This window comes from Miscanthus floridulus, chromosome 8, assembly GCF_019320115.1.
Source record: "Miscanthus floridulus cultivar M001 chromosome 8, ASM1932011v1, whole genome shotgun sequence".
NCBI lineage: Eukaryota > Viridiplantae > Streptophyta > Magnoliopsida > Poales > Poaceae > Miscanthus > Miscanthus floridulus.
The window spans coordinates 11,297,634-11,314,007 of NC_089587.1; positions in this window are offsets into that span (position 1 = coordinate 11,297,634).

Here is a 16,374-nt window from a genome sequence, read left to right on the forward strand (position 1 = left end):
TAACATATATATTACATGCATATATACATATATTGTACGTTATTTTATATACACACACATATATATATATATATATATATATATATATATATATATATATATATATATATATATATATATATATATATTACAAATAAAGCTTGCATTGTATATTCTATCATATCCTTGGGATAACAAATTCACTTCATCTGGTTTGGCTTCCATGTTTCGTTGACGTCATTGTAGAACTCGCCGGCGGGGTTGAGGACCTGGTCATTAAGAAATCCTGCTATGGTCTCTTGAATTGCTTTCAGTTGGTCACGTCGTATGACTTTTTTCTTGAACCATAGAGTCTTTAATAAAAGTTAAAGGAAAAGTATTAATATATATATATATATATATATATATATATATATATATATATATATATATATGTGTGTGTGTGTATTGGTCACGTGATTACTTATATATATGAGCAACAAAAGAAATTATGAATATATGAATATATTTATATAACGTACTTTGAGGATCTCTTCAGAAGTTCTTTTTGCGTACGCCATGATGAACTCGCAAACATAGTATCTGCAGTAGTTGTTCCCCTGTTCTTGCCTCAGAACCCACTTTTATGAGAAAAAAGATCCGGTGAATTGAAAACATGCATGGTGTTAATTGAATTATATATATATAAATGTAGCTAGTACTTACTTTGTGTGCGATTACATCCAGTGACGTTTTGCAATGTTTTATGTGGTGTTCCTCAATGAAACTTTTCCAAACACTGCGTCCAATAAAATAAAAAATTAATTTAGCCTTTAATAATTATTGCAGTTAAGAAATCGGGGTATATATAGTTGCTAGAGAGATCAAATTAACCTTGGACAATATCTATCATGTCTTGGTACTCTATTTGCTCTTTTCTTAACGAGTCTAAAATGCTCAAGCGACTATTGGTCATATCGATGACCATCAATATCCAGTGATTGCTGCATATGTTTTTATACACAAATATGATCGACATTAACTAGAGTCAACATATATATATATATATATATGGGAGATAGCTTAGCTAGTAAGCAAATAATTGAACAAATGTCCATATGATCGACATTAATTATTTAACACTCACTTAAAGTTGTAGGGGAAGAGTATGTTCTTGTTTTGTTGGTTCACTAAGAACCTCATGAGATTTTTCTCGAGTTCAGCTTTCTATTGAGACGGGGGGTTAGGGTGTTTGAATACGACATTTGGATCAATGAAACCAACATCATTATCATTTCTCTTTCTGAGTTCTGTCATCTCATATCTATATATATAAAAATATAGTGTGAGGATATATAATTTATATATATACATATAGCTTTATATATACATACTTTAATAGTAAAAAATAATCACACTTATAGACAATAGCAGCTAATAAGACTTTTGTCGAGAAAGTCCAGGTGGCATAGTTGGTGTAATTCTACAAACTCGACATATATAACGTCATCGCCACGGAAGTAATGTTGGTTTCTAACTCTGACAAGAATAAAGGCCTCTCCCCGTTCACACGCCGTCATGTACCACTTGTTTAGCAGGTACATTTGCGTACCCAGATCACCTAAGGTCTCAGGGTTGCATAGACTCTTTCCATGTTCAAATTTCTTCCAAGGATCCACTTTCGGAGCAGATGGTCCTTCAACGAGCACTTAGGCAAGGTCCAAACCAGTTTCCTCGTAAAACCGAGCCAGCTCCTCAAAATCGACGTCTAAGTCTAAGTTCGAACCATATTCATTACGAACGACAAGAGGGGGGACTGATTGTTGCGATTGTTGTCCGAGTTGTGCAACACATTTCCTTAGTCAGTCTTTTTCTGCGCCGCCTCAAATGACTTGGTGAGAGAGCGGTCATAGTCCAATTTTGGCAGGGTCTTTTGAGATTCCCGCTTTTTCTGGTCCACCTTCTTTCTTAGAAGATCTGGAGGTAGCTAGAAGTACGGTTTCTCCGGGTTCTCCCTCGCTTTTCGTTGCTTTTTCACTTTTTTGAAAAAACTATCCACATCTTTTTGTACTACAGTATTTAATTCCTTTTCACTTTTCTCGTAAGACAGTTTTTGGGAAATAATTGGATTAGATATGGCTTTCTTCTTTGCCGGCTGGTGGGCCAACGGCTTCGTTTACGGGGCGGCCCTCTTAGAAGCTGGCTTCTTCTTAGTCATCAAGGGAGGCGGGGAAGCCGTTGGAGACCTCTTTGGAGGCATTGGAGACCTCCTTAGAGGCTTTGGAGACCTCTTTGGAGGCGTTGGAGACCTCCTTGGAGGTGGCGGTGGTGGCGGCGTTGCCACCTGATTTCCCGGGAGATTGGATAATTGGACTTAGGTTGGTGGAGACCCTACAGTGTGAGTACAAAAAAGAATAATTAGGTATAAGAAATTGTTATTTTTAATCATGCATGTCAATAGAAAATTAGTGAAATTTTTTTTGTTCACTTATGTCCGCACCTATTGTCTAGCAATTGAGGAAGCGGCGGTGGACTAGAGACCCTGAGAATAATGATGTAGCACTTGCGCCATAGTATAAATGACTTCTCTGCTTCTCCTAGAGTATTCTCCCCATCACCTCCTGGAATGTCAAGAGCCAGATCACTAAAACCTTTGTTAACTCTATCCACTGAGACGCTAACATATACAGGTGGTATTATTGCCCCATGGATCTTGGTGTCTTGGTAGGATCTGGAGGAGAAAAAACACCGAGAGCCACCATGATCGTGGCATTCTCTTTTGGAATATGTAGCTCACATGATGTAAACGGTGCAGTGATGTCATCCATAGGGAAACGTAGCATTGCGTCATCTTGATTTGGCAACTCCGTGGAAGCGCAGCTACTTTTCAACTGATCAGGGGGGCTAATATTAATGTTGATTCCTGCATCTGATGCCTGCCTTTGGGAACTCATTGCTATTTGCACTTGCTTTATGATTTCGTCCTGCATTCTAGCTTGCATGTTTTTTTCGCGCTCTTGTGCTTAAAGCAATGCCTCCCGTGACTCACGAACATATTCCTCCAACCTACTGATCCGCGCTGATTTCTCATCCTTCCTTCTCTGCCGGCTTCTATAGGTATCTCTGCCGTTAGGGAAACTATGCTCCCAAGGAATGTTCCATCCTAAACCTCTTGTTCAGCCACTGTGTTCAGCAGTCCCGATAGCATACATCAGTTCATCCTTCTCTCTATTGGGCCTGAACGCACCAATAGCTTTAGCCTGTAGAGCATAAGATAATCTTTGTGTTGCTCTTTCGAGTTTTGGGCCATGAACCGGCTTCCCGGTCTCTAGGTCCAGCCTTCCCCCATGAGCGAAAAACCAATTCTTCGTGCGTTTGGGCCAATTGAGTGATTCTGGTGTGATAACCTTGGTAAGAATGTCCGCTTCCATTTTTTCACTTAGGAATGGCAGTCGCGTAGCCACCAGATCCCATGCCATGGTGGTATACCTTCTGTCGAGCATTCTCTTGGTTCCTTCTGATCCGTTTCTCACCCTCTTCCGGTGTCTTGTACTGTATAAAATCATTCTAGTAGGGCCTTAACTTCACGAGCGGGCCACTAGTATTGAAATTGGGCGTTAGGTTCTTCTTGACGTATTTCGTGTATAGGGATTTCTTCCAAGTCTAGAATTGTGTGGCCATCTTCTTCATAGGCCACTTTTGAACTAGCTCCTTCAATTCACGATCGTTGATATCATCATAATCATCCGCTTGCAACGTGAAATGTTGAAGGATATCATCCCAAATTAAATTCTTATCAAGATCAGAGATAAAACTAACATGAGGCTCGTTGATCTTTTGCTTCCATTCACGGGCACTGATTGGAACTCTATCCCTTATAAGGTATCCACAGTGTTGCATGAATTTCCTTGCATGTGGACCAAGTGGTTCGCCTGTCTCGATATTGAATTCCGATATTATGTAGCGCCCCTCCAATGGCTTTTTCGGGCCTCGAATATTTTTGCTTTTCGCCGTTGTGGTCGTCGATCCAGAGGGCTACGTATAAAAAAAGAATAAATAAATATCATGTGTACACATAATAGATGATAGATATTCAAATATATATATATAATATTCAAATATATATATATATATATATATATACCTCGCCAGTATTTTCTTGCACAATATTTTCTTGGTTTTCTTCAAGAGCCAGGTATTGACTCCCGTCATCTACATCCTACTGGTCACCATCGATAAATTGAGTGTCGGTGTTGATAATATTCATCATTTCTTCATTCATGTTGTCTCTCAGGGCAGCCATCTAGCTTTTACTCTACTAGATATATCTATAAAAAATAAAACATGTCCCAATAAATAACCATCCGTACTAGTTGACCTTGCGTACATGATCATCTCAGCGAGCATTTCACCACTGGACGGCATCGTACTGGGCTAAGGAAGAGCTCCGATTCTATGAGGAAGGGAACACGGTCTTCCATAACTGTTGCGGCTCTCCCTCGTAGAATCAAAACTCCTCCTTGACGTCCGTTACCGCTCAGCAGAGAACATGCTCGCCAAGATGAACACGGTCCATAAATTCAACTAGTACGGATTTTCTACAATTTTCTAACTATTTTCTAAGTTTTTCATTTCATGGAAAAAATTAATTCTAAAAAATAAAAGGCATGATTTCTAAGTATTTCATTTCATAAAAAAATAATTCTAAGTGACCTGCTCGATATCGACGAGCTCGCGGGCGTTTAGGTTGCCGAGGATAGTAACATTTGCAGATGACATTTGTAGGTCAAAAGTTATCAAATATCCATCAAATTATAGCTCAAAAACATGTTTCAATAAATAATCATCCGTACTAGTTGACCTTCCTGACGTGATCATCTCGACGAGCATTTCTTCACTGGACGGTACCGTACTTGGCCAAGGAAGAGCTCCGATTCTACGAGTAAGGGAACACGGTCTTGCACGACCGTTGCCGCTATCCCTCATAGAATCAAAGCTCCTCCTTGACGTCCGTTACCGCTCGACAGAGAACATGCTTGCCGAGATAAACACGGTCCGCAAATTCAACTAATACGGATTTTCTACAATTTTGTAACTATTTTCTAAGTTTTTTATTTCATGGAAAAATTAATTCTAAAAAATAAAAGGCATGATTTCTAAGTATTTCATTTCATGGAAAAAATAATTCTAAGTGACCTGCTCGATATCGACGAGCTCACGGACGTTTAGGTTGCCGAGGATAGTAACATTTGTGACATTTGTAGGTCTAAAGTTATCAAATATCCATCAAATTATAGCTCAAAAACATGTTTCAATAAATAACCATCCATACTAGTTGACATTGCTTACGTGATCATCTCGGCGAGCATATCTTCACCGGACGGCACCGTACGTGGCCAAAGAAGAGCTCCGATTCTACGAGGAAGGGAACACGGTCTTCCACGACCGTTGCCGCTCTTCCTCGTAGAATCAAAGCTCCTCCTTAACATCCGTTACCGCTCGGCAGAGAACATGCTCGCCGAGCTGATCACGGTCCGTAAGTTCAACTAGTACGGATTTTCTACAATTTTCTAACTATTTTCTAAGTTTTTCATTTCATAAAAAGTTAAAATAAAATGTTTAGTCGTGGAGTCAAAATGACCATATTTTGACATAGCAACGCATTGTCAATTGTCATTGCATTGCATTGCACCCTGGACCGTAGCAACGAAATGAAAACTGTCAGGCCGGCTGTTCGGGCTCTGATTCTATGAACGAAGTGCAAAGACAGCAACACAACCGCAAAACCATGACCGACAGAGCTGAACGACGACGACTGACGCCTGCCTGACGCTACCGATGGAAACAAGCCACACCGCTGGGCACCGCAGCCACGTGGAGTCGATCGGCAGCACGAGTTCTCCACCGTCCCGCACATCGCGTGGAGGCTCGCGTGAGTCGATCGGTAGCTCAAACATACAATGCTCGGCCGGTGAGGCTCAGCAGCGCATACAAGACAGGCAGCATGAGTCGATCGGCAGCGCGCTCGGAGAAGGCTCAAACACGCAACAGACAGGCACATACAAGAGATCGAAACTAGTTACAAGACTCGGCCGGTGAGGTAGCGCGCTCGAAGAAGGCTCGGCGAGCTCCGGTGTGGCAGCGCGGGAAAGACTCGGCCGCCCTCCGGTGAGGCAGCGCACGCGGGGAAGGCTCGGGCGAGCTCCGGTGAGGTAGCGCGGTGAAGGCTCGGCGCGCTCCGGTGAGCACGAGCGAGGTTGGGGCCGGGGACGAGGATGACGCGCGCTCCAGCGAGGACGAGCGAGGCCCGCTGGCTGGCCGGAGAAGAAGCACGTTGGCCGGCCGGAGAAGAGGCGCGCTGACGAGGCGAGGGTAGGGTGGTCGCCTGGGAGCGGCGGCACTGCTAGATCGATCTGGTGGAGAAGATGAGGCGACGGCGTGGCGGAGACAGGGAGGAAGAGAACTAGGGCGTGGATTATAAAGGGATACCTTTAGTCCCGGTTGAAGCTACCAACCGAGACTAAAGAATCTTTAGTCCCGGGCTATTATTACAACCGGGACTAAAGGTCTGAGCATTAGTCCCGGGTGTACCCACGACCCAGGAGTAAAGGGCATTTGGACGGGTTGGAAAACTGCAGCTCTACCTTTAGTCCCGGGTGGTTAATCCACCCAGGAGTAAAGGGGGATCTGTCCCGGCTTGTGTATACACCCGGGACTAAAGCACAACCTTTAGTCCCGGGTGGTTGATCCACCCGGGAGTAAGGGTTTTTTCTTTTTTATATATTTCTTTTATATAAATATGCAGAGAGTTATTAATTGCCTAATAAATAAAATATTATCCAAAAAAATTATAAAAAAATTCTTTGACTTGGTTTTGCATTATTATACGCAACAAAAATTTGTAAACTAAACTATTTTGTTTTACTGTATAAATATTTGACATAGTGTAAATAATAATTATAATTTACACCATGCAAAAATATACTACTTAATTAAAATCGTTAAAACTATTATTTTTCGACAGGAAATTAATTTTCACATCTTATTAACGTTCATCATTTGGTTTTTCATCACACATTCTCCACGGGAAATCCACCGTCTAGCAGAAAATTTATTTGAACCGTAGAAAATATGAAAACACGACAATAAAATCTGAAGTCATAATTATTACATAATAGGTCTAATACATCACTATATATATCAAGCGGGTACAGTAGTGAACATTTTCTTAACATATATCCCTTGGTTATGATCGCGCCGTAACCATGAAGTGTCCTCATCATTTAACTGAATGCTTGGGTCTTTAGTCACTGTGAAGGGTGGAATTCGGTCATCCTTTTCATAATTTTCTTATATGTCTGACTTGTCTTCAATTCCGACGATGTTTCTTCTCCCTAAAAGAACTATGTGGCGCTTTGGCTCATTGATTGGATCGTTGTTGTTTTTCCCTCTCTTCGGATTTGTAGCCATGTCCTTGACATAGTGTTCTTGACATAGAACACCTGATTCACATCCTTGGTAAGGACGAACGGTTCGTCTTTGTACCCAATATTGTTGAGGTCCACGGTTGTCATTCCATACTGGTTGTCGACTGCTACCTCGCCTCCAGTCGCCTTTACCCATTGGCACTTAAACAAAGGTACCTTAAAAGTAGGTGCATAGTTTAGTTCTCATATCTCCTCTATGCGGCCATAATATGTTTGCTTATTTCCATTAGGGTCGGTGGCATCTATGCGGACACCACTGTTTTGGTTGGTGCTCCTTTTATCTTGGGCTACTGTGTAAAATATATTCCCATTTATCTCGTACCATTTATATGTGAGGATATGCCACGATGGCTGCCTAGCCAACAAATAAAGTTGCTCATCAATACTCTCATCGAAAAAATCGACGATGGCCAAGGTACACGACCTTTTGATATTTTTTCAAGAATATACCTTTAATGTCATTGAAACAGTACGTGCACGCATTATATCCCTTGTTTGATTATCCTAAAAGATTACTTAGAGCAGGCCAATCATTGATTGTTACAAACAACAATGCTCACATGTCAACGTGCTCCTGTTTGTACTCATCCCACACACGTACACCTGGTCTATTCCACAAAAGTAGAAGTTCTTCAACTAGTGGCCTCAGATATACATCGATGTCGTTGCTAGGTTGTCTTGGGCCTTAGATGAGCATTGGCATCATAATAAACTTACGCTTCATGCATAACCAGAGAGGAAGGTTGTAGATACATAGAGTAACAGGCCAAGTGCCATGACTACTGCTCTGCTCACCAAAAGGATTCATATCATCCATACTTAAAGCAAACCTTAAGTTTCTTGCGTCATTTGCAAACTCCGAAAATTCTCTATCGATTGCTCTCCACTAGGACCCATCAGCAGGGTGTCTCAACATATTGTCTACCTTATGGTCTTCTTTGTGCCATCGCAACAACTTTGCATGGTCTTTGTTTTTGAACAGACGTTTCAAGCGTAGTATTATAGGAGCATACCACATAATCTTGGCAGGGATTTTCTTTGTGGGACGTTCGCCCTCAACATCACCAGGGTCATCTCGCCTGATCTTATACCGCGATGCATGATATACCGGACATGTATCTAACTTCTCATACTCCTCGTCACGGTAGAGGATGCAGTCATTAGGACATGCATGTATCTTCTGGATTTCTAATCCTAAAGGGCAGACTATCTGTTTTGCTTCGTACGTAGTGGTGGACAATTCGTTATCCTTCAAAAGCATCTTCTTTTGGATTTTCAGTAACTCTCCAAATCCCTTGTCAGATACATCATTCTTTGCCTTCCATTGCAGCAATTCCAGTGTGGTACCTAACTTTTTTTGCCCTGCATCATAAGTTGGGTATAGTAATTTCTTGTGATCCTCTAGCATGCGCTCGAACTTGATCTTCTCCTTTTCACTTTCGTATTCTCTTTATGTGTCACGAATGGCCTGACCAAGATCATCAGCGGGCTCATCTTCTGCCCCTACCTCTTCTTCAGCTTCCCCCATTGCAGTATCATTGAAGGCCCCATATTCAGCAATAATGTCATCATCGTCTCATTGTTCTTCTTCACCTTCTTCCATTACAATCTCAGTTTTTTCGTGCTTCGTCCAACAAATATAGTTTGGCATGAAACCCGACTTCAACAAGTGTGAATGAAGACTCCTTGAGCTAGGATATTCCTTCAAATTCTTACATATGACACATGGGTAGCACATAAAATCATTGCGTTTGTTTGCCTCGGCCACACGTAAGAAAGAATGTACGTCCTCAATGAACTCTTGGGAGCGGCGATCAGCATTGTACATCCAATACCGTCTCATCTGCATTACATGACATACATACCATATTAAAACCTAGAACATAATTAGTTAATTATACGACATGCATGTCACCACACAAGGTATTAATTTATGAAAGTCTCACTACAATGTAGACAATCCCAACTATCACTAAAAAACTAAAGCTAAAATGTACTTCAGCAGCATAAGGATTTTGCGACTAATCCCAACTAAAACAGACAGATCATACGTTTGTTCAATATCTATGGGCTTCTTCCGTAGGATCACTGTCTCATCAGCCGTCGTAACCGCCTGTGCGAGAGAGTTTTGCACGTGTTCAACATACTCTTCCTCCCAGTATCAGCCTGAACATCCAGTGCCATCCCACTAAAATTAAAACAAAAAATTAGAACTTTAATCACAATCATCATAAAAATAAGTATAAATTAACCATAATCATCAAATGCGACAAAATAACTCACATTGCGATCCGGACACTTGTAGAAGATACGGCCCTTGTTGGGACACTCCTTCCTCACCCAGTACTCCATCACAATCTTCTCCTCACACTTGCCGCATGCAATGAGAGGGAGGTCCGGCCTTATTCGCTTTTGTAATCCGATGAGAGGCCGAGAACCCGGAAGCAGTTGCCATCTACTCTCTATACTCATTTTAATATAATATAAATTTCTCATTTTATAAACAAATAAAATTAAAAAAACTCTAAAATTCTCTATATCTCTAAAGCATGAAGTGGGCTATGCATGCTAGAAATGAAAGCTCAATACTAGTTTTGAATAACAACTTTAACCTTCCTTCATCCAAATATGCAAACTTTAAAGTGATTTTGAGCTTAAATGGCTTATAAATAAAAAAATCTACTATAAAAAACCACATATATCTAGTCCACAAAATGAAATAAGCTACTGATGAAACATGAGAGTATAAAGTTGGTAACCTTTAGAACCGAAGAATCGATGGAGGAATGGAAGAAATCTTGTGATCACCGGTGATGAGGAAGAAGAGAGACCGGCGATGAAGCAAGAACACTGAGCTCGAAGTGGCTCGGGCTCGGAGAGAAACAAGGGGTATATAGGAGGAGAACTGTAGTCCCGGTTGTATACAGAAACCGGGACTAAATGTTCATTTCTAGTTTCGGGCGGAGCCTCCAGCCGAGAATAGACTTTTACTCTCTGTTGGAGGTACAAACTAGGAGTAAAAGTAAATCTTTAGTCCCGGTTGGTAGCTCCAATCGGAACAAAAGATCCCTTGCAGCAAAAGCCTGCCGTAGTAGCCGTTAGGTAGGGACCTTTAATCCCAGTTGAAGATACAAAGACTAAAGGTCTGTAGACTCCGAGACGAAACTAAAGTTAAATTTCAAGATAAAATCAAAGATTATTTCTCTACTAGTGAATTCTCTTTTATTTCTGCGGCATATGTCCTGTCTTTCACGAGCCATCACGAGCCATCAGGTGAGCGGGCCATATGATTCTAGGCGGGCTCTATCCATTTGGCCTAGTCCTATGGGTCTAGGGATTGGTAGCGCATTGCTGCCCCGTGCCCTATCCATTGCACTTTGCTTCCCATGCTTTGACTTCCACTGTTTTCTCTATGCTTTTTCATTTGCAGGCGGTGTTTGGTTCTTTGGTGTTTTTAAAATTTATGTCATATCGAATGTTTAGATGTTAATAAGAAGTATTAAATATAGATTAATTATAAAACCAATTATATAGATGGAGGCTAATTTTCGAAACGAATTTTTTAAATCTAATTAATTTGTCATTAGCACATGTTTATTGTAGCACCATGTTGTCAAATCATTGACTAATTAGGCTTAAAAGATTTGTCTCATAAATTAGTCGCAAGTTATGCAATTAGTTTTATAATTAGTCTATATTTAATACTCCATGCATATGTCTAAATATTTAATGTGATATGAATTTTAGGAGGAGGGGTAGTACCCCCAACAAGCCCTTAATATCTGTATTAGTTGGTAGATGATGGGTTCATGTCCCTGTCAATAGCAGGTGTTCATTAAAAGGCGCTCCGGAGTCCGGTTGGTCCAGAACAGGATGTAACGTAACGTTGCTTTCTTCAGAAAAAGAAAAGGAGAAAGCTGGGAGCCTTCCGGCCTGACAGTGGCATGCACTGGTGAGACATGGAGAAGAAAAATTTTGGTAAATTTCCTTTTGTTTTTGCAGCATATGTCCTGTCTTTCATGAGCCATCAGGTGAGCGGGACATGTCATTTTTTGCGTGTCAAAGCTCTAGATCGGTTTTGATGAATTAATGAAATTCTATGTGCTAACCTATTTACTCTGGTGATTATGAGGTAGGTAGCACTATTCTAAATGGTGGAGCAAATGAAGGTCATGATGGTGATGATGGCCATGGTGATCGAGTGTTCAGCTTGGAAAAAAAGAAAGAGAAAAACAAAAAACTCAAGGCAAAGATGAAACTTGATATAAACTTTTTTGGTTTGGTGATCAAGACACTTAGCGAGTGTGATCACATTTAGGATCGATAACCGTACTATTAAGAGGGATGAAACTCGTATTGAAATACAGTTATCAAAGTGCCACTAGATGTTCTAACTCTTTGCATATGCATTTAGATCTAGTGGAGAGCTAACACCCTTGAAAATGATTGTGAAAATATGCTAACGCACATGCACAAGCTGTTACACTTGGTAGTTAGCACATTTGAGCAAGGGTGATGAAGTTTGGGGTCAAAAAGGAGAAGTCTCGAAGTGACCGGACTCTGCCTTTGGGCAGTGTGACCGGACTCTGACCCCGCGTCCGGTCAGTGGTGCGCAGTGAAGGCCACTCTCGGTCTCATGACCGGACGCTGAGAAGAAAGAGGGACCGGGCGTGCAGGGGATGCATCTGGTCGCCTGTGACGTATGGTGACGCAAGGCGAAGGAGTTGGCCACAGAGGATCGGACTCTGGACTGCGTCCGATCATGCATGACCTGACGTGTCTGGTCATCTCAGTAGTGCGTCAGGTCAGTGGCTTGGCGCGTGGGCGAGCGCGCGAGCGGACGTGGTGGCGCAGCGTCAGGTCAACCGTGGGTGCGTCCGGTCGTTACTTGATCGCTGGCGCGGAGCGACTTGACTGTTGAGATTGGGCGGTGCAGGTTTGAAGCGAAGGACACGTGGCAGTCATCCGCTGACCAGACATTGGGGCTGTGTGTCCAATCAGACGGACCCGCGCGTCCGGTTGCCCCGAGTTGGGCTGCAATAAGGAGCCCAACGGCTCTATTTCGTAGGGGCTTCTATTTAAGCCTCATAACCGGCTCAAGCTCACTCTCTTGGCCATTTGCATTAACATAGCAATCTTATGAGCTTAGCCAAAGCCCTCCCACTCATCTTTATCATTAATTTATCATCTTTGTGAGATTGTGAGTGAATCAAGTGCATTGCTTGAGTGATTGTATCTAGAGGCACTTGGTGATTGTGTTTCGCTGTGGGATTTGTTTGTTTCTCTTGGTGGTTGCCGCCACCTAGACGGCTTGATACAGCAAGGATCGTTGAGCGGAGGAAGGTGACTGTCTTCGGCTTCGATCGTGGTGATTATGAGGGGTTCTTGACATTTCTCCGGCGGAGAGCCAAAATGTACTCTAGTGGATTACCCGTGGCTTGTGTGTTTCTCATCTTGTGTTGGTTATGCGTCACCCAATTGTGAGTTTGACGTGTGATGCCAATTAGCGCGTGAACCTTCAAGTGAGTGTATTTCCACAACGGGGACTAACTTGCCAGCAAGCAAGTGAACCTCAGTGAAAAATCATTGTGTCATCTCTTATCACCGGGTTTCGATTGTGATTAATTGGCTCCATCTTGTGACTGGCTCACTCCTCTATACGGCGGTATAAACATCTCTATCACTCTCGTATTTACCTTTTTAGTGTAGCTAAGCTCTTTAGTGTAACTAGTTTTGAGAGCTAATTAGTGTCTTGTTTAGTGGTTAGTGAGACTCTTTATTTAGTCTTTGAGAGCTCACTAACTTAGTCGTAGTGTCTTAGCCTTGAGTGTGAATTAGAGACTATAACAATTAGAATTATGGTTAGAAGGCATGTATTTGTAGTAGGCTAGCGCAACACTCGCTTAGCCGTTTAATTGACTATCCACTTGGCTTAAGTGTTGATGTAGAATTGATGTAGAATTTATAATAGGCTATTCACCCCCTCTAGTCATTAAAATCTTTCTGCGTGCCCTATCCATTTGGTCTGGTCCTATGGGCGTCTGGGGACTGGTAGCGCATTGCTGCCCAATGCCCCATCCATTGCACTTTGCATCCCATGCTTTGATTTCCACTGTTTTCCCTACGCTTGTTCACTTTTAATATCTGTATTAGGCTATGTTTAGTTGGGGAAAATTTAGGAATTTGGCTACTGTAGCACTTTCGTTTTTATTTGGTAATTAGTATTCAATCATGGACTAATTAGACTCAAAATGTTCGTCTCGTGATTTCCAACCAAACTGTGCAATTAGTTTTTTTCATCTACATTTAATGCTCCATACACGTATCATAAGATTTGATGTGACGAGTGTTGTAGCATTTTTTTGGGAAAACTTGTTGGAACTAAACAAGGCCTTAGTTGGTAGATGATGGGTTCATGAATGCTACTTGGATCCTTATCGGACTTGACTGTGGGGCCGTCCTTTGAATGTAGGGTCTTGTTTAGATTGAAGTTAGGAATCAGTATTTGGCACTGTAGTATTTTCGTTTGTATTTGACAATTATTGTCTAATCATGGCTTAACTAGGCTCAAAAAATTCGTCTCGTAATTTATAATCAAATTATGTAATTAATTATTTTTTTATCTACATTTAATACTCCATGTATATGTTCAAAGATTTAATGTGATGAAGAGAGAGTGAAAAAACTTACAATCTAAATAAGGCCTAGAGGAAGATGAAGATTCATGTCTCTGTCAATAGCAGGTGTCCATTAAAAGACGCTCCGTTGTCCAGATGGTCCAGAAGAGGATGTAGCATAACGGTGCTTTGTTCAGAAAAAGAAAAGGAGAAAGCTGAGAGCCTTCCTGCTTGACAGTGGCATGCCCTGCTGAGACATGGAGAAGAAAATTTTTGGTAAATTCCCTTTTATTTTTGCAGCATATGTTCTGTCTTTCATGAGCCATTAGATGAACGGGACATGTCATTCTGGGCGTGCCCTATCCATTTGGTCTAGTCCTATGGGTGTCTGGGGACTAGTAGCGCATTGCTGCCCAGTGCCCCATCCATTGCACTTTGCTTTCCATGTTTTGACTTTCACTGTTTTCCCTATGCTTGTTTACTTTTAATATCTGCAATAGTTGGTAGATGATGGGTCCATGAATGCTACTTGGATCCTAATCAGACTTGACCTGTGCATTTCTTGCCTAAACGGCCATTTCCAGAGAAGCATTGTTGCTGCTTTCAGGCTAAAGCCTTGTTTAGTTCCCCAAAGTTTACACCATGAGTTGTTTTTCCAAAAATCCCTAAAAAAAAGAAGAAAGTATCCCTCTTTCTATAAGATTTAATGAAAATTAATAAATCTTTTAATATAATTGCTATGCTTAGTGTGTGACTCGTTAGTTTTTTCTTTAGGGTCAAAAATAAAAAAAAAATTGTCTGAACCCTACTAAAAATAGAAAAAAACTTAGTAATGATAGAAAATTTACACCATACCTCATTGAATGTTTGGACACATACACGGAGTATTAAATATAAACTAAAAAATAACTAATTGTACAGATTACGACTACTAGACGAATCTTTTAAGCCTAATCAGTCTATGATTTGATAACAAAAGTGCTACAGTACACATACGCTAATGATGGCTTAATTAGACTTAATAAATTCGTCTTGCGGTTTACTGATGAATTCTGTAGTTTGTTTAGTTTGTTTTTTATTAGTATCTGAACACCCCATATAACATTTTCATTGGACAACCGACCTGATATCCAAAACTTTATAAACAACGCCTAAGTGTTACCGGTGATGCACTCAGCACTAATGAGAGGGACTAGGTGAGCTACATATGAACTGTATGTTTGTATCCCTCTTTTCAGAGGTTGCATCATTGCAAACATCATCAGCCTGTTCGCTTGCGGGTAAATGATCGTAAATTTTCAGTCGGGAATAGTATTTTTCTCTCACATCAAACCAGCCAGCAGTAAATAATCCACGATACGATACGGCCTCCCGAACAGGCTGCATGTTGACTCCCATTGTCATTCAGCACACCTAATTTATCTCTCTAAAAAATCATGGTTCCAGACCTACAACCATCATGTTCACTCCCACAATCATTACTACCCATTTAGGGCCTGTCCTGAACCTTTATCTGCCTAGGATAGGATGAGAGCTGCAGACAAGCTGAGGCAGAGCACTAGCCGCTAGGACCGGAAAAAACCAGCTGCCTTCAAGCTTGTTTTTTTTTCTAATGCTGATTTACTAAGGTACCGTTTAGTTGGCAAAATTTTTTGCGAAATGTCACGGTAGCATTTTCGTTGTTATTTGACAATTAATGTCCAATCATAGTCTAATTAGGCTTAAAAGATTCGTCTCGTGAATTTCATCTAAACTGTGTAATTGGTTTTATTTTTATTTATATTTAATGCTTTATGCATGCGTCCAAAGATTCGATGTGACAGAAAATCTTGAAAATTTTAACATTTTGAAGAGGAACTAAACAGGGCCTAATTCGTGGGCTGCACCTGTGATTTCAATTTCCAATTCAATCCTAATGAATGCTGCCTAATTTTGAGGGCAGGTGCACGCCCATAGCTAGTTGCCTACTCCCTCTGTCCCAATTTACTTGTCGTTTTCAGTTTTCGTGCCACAAGTTTGATTTAATTTGTAGAAAATACTAATAACATTTGTATCTCTAAATAAATTTATTAAAAACTAGATTCAAAGATCTTTCTGATGATACTAATTATATATCATAAATATTAATATTTTTTAATATATATTTTGTTAAAATTGTTTCTCGGAAAGCGAAAGCGACGGATATTTTGGAACGGAGGAGCAGTTGTGACTTGCCTCTGCGGCTCTGCCCACTTGTGGAAGGGGCCTCACCCCACAGGTGGACAGGACGCGTTGCCGTCTGATTTGTCAGGTCTGGACAGCTGGGCTCTGGA